The following is a 6,666-nucleotide window of genomic DNA, read 5'->3' on the forward strand; positions in this document are numbered from 1 at the left end:
AGTCCTACAATTTGTGATTGGAAAGTGTTTAGCCAAGGGTAATACTACACAATGTACGGTGCTCAGTTAACTAAAACGGGGTTATCAAGGCATGAGATCCTATAACTATGGGAAGAAAACATGCAATAGGAGATTGATTAAAACTGTGATGAAATACGAGTATTCATCGCATCCTTGGCTACCGAGTATCCAACCTCAGAAGTGCACGCGTGGGATTTGCTTGGTAGTGTTTAGGGGTCGGATGGGGGAGCTTCATTCACCTTGGTCTTTTTTTGGATCACGTGTTGGACTCGTGATCAACAGCTATTTCCCTCCCGGAAGAGAGCTCAGAGCTCGTATGACCGATCTATGGGTAATGCTATGACCTTACACGCACACACACACCCAACTCCCCACCCACGAGAGTTGGAGTAACGACTCGAAGCGCAGCGAAACTGAAATAATTTCAGCCCTGGGCAGGATTCAAACCAGGTACCGCCGGTACCACCATACTGACAGTCTGGGACTCTACCAACCGCGCCACCGAGTCGTAGGTATATCCTAATGCTTCTCAACCTATGGGCCATGACCTGCTGTTCTAAAATATACATTTCTATATAATGAGAGTAATCTAAATGTAGAAAAAAAAACATCTCTCTCTCCTGGCAGAAGAAATATAAAACTATTATAATTACCAACTTTGTAATAAAGCAAAGGGTTTCTCTTCATCAAGATTTTATCATTATCATTATAATTATTACTTATGTTACCTTTTTTGGCGGGTGGGATTTAGGAAAAAACGAAGGGGAGCCACACAATTGTTGAGAATTTATGAAAAGGGGGATGGAGTGAAAGAGATCGAGAACCACTTGTGTAGCCAGACTACGTGATAACGTGAAGTCGGACACGTTGACTTTTCTCTGCGAGAACGTTCCCGTTCACGTTATGGAGACTGGTCCATCCGAGGTCGGTGATTCGTATTCAAGGTTCAGTACTTCAGGAATGAGTTCCGTAGAGACGATAAGCTGAAGCACTGACCGGTTTGGTTCATGTTTGTTCTTGAGTGTTGTGTTGTGATACAGTACTTCGTCTATCAAGATGTAGTTTTCGATATTTGGAGGAAAATCAGTGTTTGTTGTATCGCCGGAAGTGAGGAAATATATCACACGTTTCCTCAGGAGGTCTGACTCTTACGCTGCGGCAAAGCACGCTTGCGTGAGATGTACTGAGGTGGGTATTTGACTGATGGTCGCTACGTGCATACTGAAGGCATCTTCTACTATGTTAGCTTTATCGTGAACAAAATGGAAGGTGGGGATGAATTCTTGTATGGTAAGAAACCAACGTGGTAATTTTCCTGTGAGATTTTTTCCTTTGAAGAGGTGTAGAATTGGTTGATGATCTGTTTGGGTGCGTATCTCGTAACCAAGTATGATTTCTTTGAACTGTTTAAGGGCGTAATTTACAGCTAGAGCCTCTATTTCCGTTACCGAGTAGTTTTGTTTGTGGTTGTTGAATGTGCGGCTAGCATAGGCAATTGATCTGAGTTTCGTGTCGTGTTGTTGCATGAGGACTGCGCCAATGCCTGTATAGCACGCGTCCGTGTAAAGTGTGAAAGGAAGCTTGTGGTCGGGAAAAGCAAGGACAGGTGCCGTAGTTAAGGCTTCTTTTAAGTCATCAAATGCTTTCTCTTGGTCAGGTGTCCAGTTAAAGTGAGTGTCCTTCTTAAGTAAGGCGGTTAAAGGTGCTGCTATGCCAGCGTAACCTTTGATAAACCGTCTGTAAAATCCTGATAGACCAAGGAATGATCGTATGTGATCAACAGAAGTAGGCCGTGGAAATTCCATGACTGCCTTGACCTTGTCCTGCGAGGTTAAGATTCCTTGAGAGTTAAGAACGTGCCCAAGGAAATGTATTTTCTTCTGAAGGAAGGAGCACTTCTTAAGCTTCAGATTGAGCCCTGCATGTGCTAGTCGTGAAAGGACAGATTTAGAAGGGATGATAATGTCATCGAGATACATGAAAACTGAGTATCCTATGAGTCCTGCAAGTATTGTGTGCATGAGTTGTGTGAAAACAAAGGGTGCTTAAACGAGACCCATAGCAAGGCGTTTGAATTGGTAGTGTCCATTGTTCGTGCTGAATGCTGTTAGAGGTCTAGACTCTGTGTCAAGAGGAATCTGGAAATATCCTGACATGAGATCGAGTGTTGTAAAAACTGTGTTGTTTTCACCGATGGAGTTGAGAATGTCGTGTAGATGAGGGAGTCATGTTTGATCACTGTGATGAGGTTTTGTGTGGCTTGTAATTGTTGAGAAGAGTTAGAATTGTTAGACGTATTACACTCTCTTGCAACTAGAGAGAGTGTAATACTAGTATGGCGTGTAAGATGGTTGGGACTGCGTCATACACTATGAACACAATGGAAACAGAGAAAGCCACTAATTGAACCTATCACGGAATTGCATCTACTTACCAAGGGTTGAGGTGAGGTTCTGGCTCCTGTGGTGATAAGTAGAGCCCGGATTTCTAGCATTTATTCTATTATTGCTATTACGACTATAAATGCAAATAATAATTTGCATTTATTGCAAAAAATGTTACTTTACTATATACGCTATTTTGACCAGACACAAAGGCAAAAAGTAGTCATTATGCAATAAATGACTATAAAACCTGCACAAAGTAGTAGTACGCGTCTGTACCATTAAACATATAATAATTTAATTATCAAGTAACGCTGAATAAATAATTAATATAACTAAGTTTGCCATACTTCAACTTTCTTTAATTTTCCTATTAAAGAAAACGCAAGAAATATAATTGAGGAAAAATTTAGAATATAATTAAAAGATCAAATTGGGTTTTTTGTCAAATTAATGAAATTATAAGCAACAAAAATTAAAAATGGGTTATGTTTACATATAATAGTAATGTATAATAATACATTGTAGCAATGTATAAACACGTGTCACGTGTGTACCTAATCTGCATTCCACGTGAATTGTGCAAGTCACTGTTATTGTGGTCACGCCATTACCAGTTACACAAGTGATTGAACCTGCTATAAAATGCCAAAAGTGAAGCAATCCGATGGAGTGCGTATCCGAAATATATTTTAAGTATGCTCCCGTCACTTCAGTAGAAGTTGAGCGGACATTTTCAAAAATGAAAATGATTCTTTCAGATAGAAGATTGTCGCTTACAACGGAAAATATAAATAAAATGTTAATTATTTCTTGTAATAATGTTTAATTATTAAGTATTACTTTGTTTTGTTATATATTCTATAGTTTTAACTATATGGTTTCCGATTAGAATAATAACTTTATCTCAGTTTTTATAGCTTCCTACACATGAAAGAAAACTGCTGAATTTTAGCCAAAACTAGCAAAGTTTTACGTGCTATTTTGCTACAAATAAGAACTATTTTGCTAGAAATAAAAACTATTTTGCTATGATACCTGCAATATCAACTTTTTTTAGTGCTATTTTGACCATATTTTTTGCGCTATTTTGACCACTTTTTTAGGACATAATGGCACGTGGTTGTAGTGTGAAGACACAGATGATACAATACTGCAAACAAAAGCAATGTGTGAATGTATGTATAGAAAGAGAATGTTAAGGATGATGATGTGGCTATATATATATATATATATATATATATATTATATATATATATATATATATATATATATATATATTGCAGAAACCACAGGGAAATTAAAGTCGGAATACTGAACGTTTTCGTCTATTACGACATCCTCAGAGTACATACATACATACATATACCAAGGCTTTTTCCCCCTTCCAAGGGAGGTAGCCAAAAAGGGAAAGGCATAAAAACACTCCCACCCATTTCATCCCTAAATACACTCCACACCCCTCCCACCCTCCCTCTCATCTGAGCACCTCCTGGATGACGGGTCATCCCTGCACCCTGCCCACCGCCCTGGGTCAGAAGCAGTGTCGCAAGACACAGCACATCCACAGCAAGGCCGCTTCATTTAATCGGCGACCCCCCCCCCTCTCCGTCCCCCCTTGCATATAAAGAGAGGACGGGGAGAAATCCCTTCGGGCTGCGTCAAAATTTACTCACACATACTACCCCACCCATTCCTCCTCATGCAATCACAACATCATCCATATACAACCATTCTCCACTCACCTCTGTCTTCCGTCCTCTCCCTTCCTTCCTGAACAGACATTCCCCTCTTCCCCAAAGCCCCCTTCACCCCATCCATCCACCTCATCCTAGGACGTCCCCTCATGTTCACTCCCTCCACATCTGCCTTCCATACCTCTTTTACTAGCCTTTCTTCACTCATTCTTTCCATGTGTCCAAACCATCCTAATATTCTTTCATCAACCCTATCTCCCAAATCCTTTTTCACCCCTGTTCTCCTCCTCACCTCCTCATTTCTCACTCTATCCAGCCTAGTAACCCCCACCATACTTCTCAGACACCTCATCTCAAACACATTCAAACTCCTTCTCTCTTCTTCTCTTATGTTCCACGTTTCTGCCCCATACAGTGCTGTTGGCACAATCACTCCTTCATACAGTCTCCTCTTCGCATCCATTCCCAAATGTCTATTCCTCATTACACTCTTTAACCCACCAAGGCATTTACTCGCTTCTCTCAATCTACATTCTACCTCCACCTTCACTCCACCTTTTCCTGCTACACTTGCACCCAAGTATCTAAAACTATCCACTTCCTCCAGTCGCTCTCCCTTAATGTTCACTTCCAGTCTACTGCCACTTTCACCCCTTGTACATCTCATCACCTTACTTTTACCCACATTTATCTTTAGCTTTCTTAGAGTACAAGAAAGAAAAAATAGTACACAATATTTATACAGAAGTAAGAAAACTGGGAGAGGTTATAGTCACATAAAACCTTCGGACATTATACATACATACACATTCAATTACACATGGAAATGTTAATGGTAATAATAATAAAAGTACATACACATTCATATACACATGGAAATAAGAAAGGTAATAGTAAAAAAATCAAAAGAGCAAAATCATGTGGCCGAAAGGTCCATAGGACATTTGGTACAATTAGGAAACTTGGTGCTGCTTGAATATCCTATGATTATAAGATTGTGTAACCAAAACACAAGATAATATTATCAAATTGTACAAAAAAACAACACAATGTTTAACAGAAATGAGAAAACTGAAAAGGTTATAGCCACATAAAACCTCCGGACGTTATACATACATACACACTCATATACATATAGAAATATTAATGGTAACAATAAATGAAAAAAATACATACACATTCATATACACATAGAAATAATAATAAAAAAAAAAACTATGTGGCCGAAAGGTCCACAGGACATTTGGTACAATTAGGAAATTTGGTACTGTTTTACTATCCTATTAATTATAAAATTGTCTAGTTTAAATAAACCTAAACTCAAGTTAATATTATTATCAAAATTGTTCTTTATGAAACAGGATTCAATGATGTTCCTATCTAAAGCTGAATTACAATCAACAATTTTCTTAACGTTGTCCCAGTCAATGTTGTGGTTTGTGTCCCTAACATGGACAAAAACTCCACTGGACATTTGGCCCGTCCTTATACTGTACCTGTGTTGTTTCATCCTAATATTTAATTCTTTACCTGTTTGGCCAATATAACAGGAGCTACAGTTTTTACAGGGAATACTATAAACACATCCTACATTATTACAAGGGGAATTTTTAATAAGGAGTTCTTTGATGGTACTATTTTTTAAAATAACATTAATATTAAACTCCTTAGGATGCGAGGAAGTCTCACAAGATTATCATGAAAGGAAATTACTAAAAGATTTTTCTTACAAAAAGTATCTTTTTGGGTTGTATTGAAATAAGACTTCCTTGTCCTATGTTGTGCTTTATCTATAACATATTTTGGATATTTCAAACCCGATGCAATGTCATATGTTTTTCCTATTTCTTGGTCTAAAAATTCTGGACTACAAATTCTATAAGCTCTTAAAAACATGGATGAAAAAACAGAAACCTTAGTATTAATATGATGTGTAGAATAGAAATGAACATATGACAAAACATTGGTTGGTTTCCTAAAAATGTCAAACCTAAAACTTCTATCTTTTCTAATAATAGAAACATCTAAAAATGGCAATTTGTTATCTTGTTCTACCACAATTTTAAGTTTAATAGAAGGCACTAAGTCATTTAATTTAATAAGAAAATTGTCCAAATTAATATCAGTAGGCCAAATACATAAAATGTCATCGACATATCGATACCAGATGACTCTACGGGGGAGAATACAAGGTAACAATTCCCTTTCAAAGAACTCCATATACAAATTGCTTAAAACTGGGGATAAGGGGTTTCCCATAGCCATACCAAATTTTTGAACATAGAATTCACCATTAAAAACAAATTTAGAGTTAACCACACAAAGTTTAATCAAATTGATAATAATGTCTACAGGTAAGGGTAAGTTATGTGAATGAAGTTCTTTTCTTAGAAATTCAAGCAAATCAAAAACAGGAACACGTGTAAATAAAGAATTAACATCAAAACTAACTAACTTGAAATCATAAGTAAGGTCTAGACTATTAAGTTTGCTGATTAAATCTTCGTTGTTCATAATGTGAGAATGAGAAATGGATCCAACAAGGGGTTTGTGTCCATGTTAGG

The sequence above is a fragment of the Oratosquilla oratoria genome, chromosome 15 (genome assembly GCF_046742065.1).
Source record: "Oratosquilla oratoria isolate Oo_2021 chromosome 15, ASM4674206v1, whole genome shotgun sequence".
NCBI lineage: Eukaryota > Metazoa > Arthropoda > Malacostraca > Stomatopoda > Squillidae > Oratosquilla > Oratosquilla oratoria.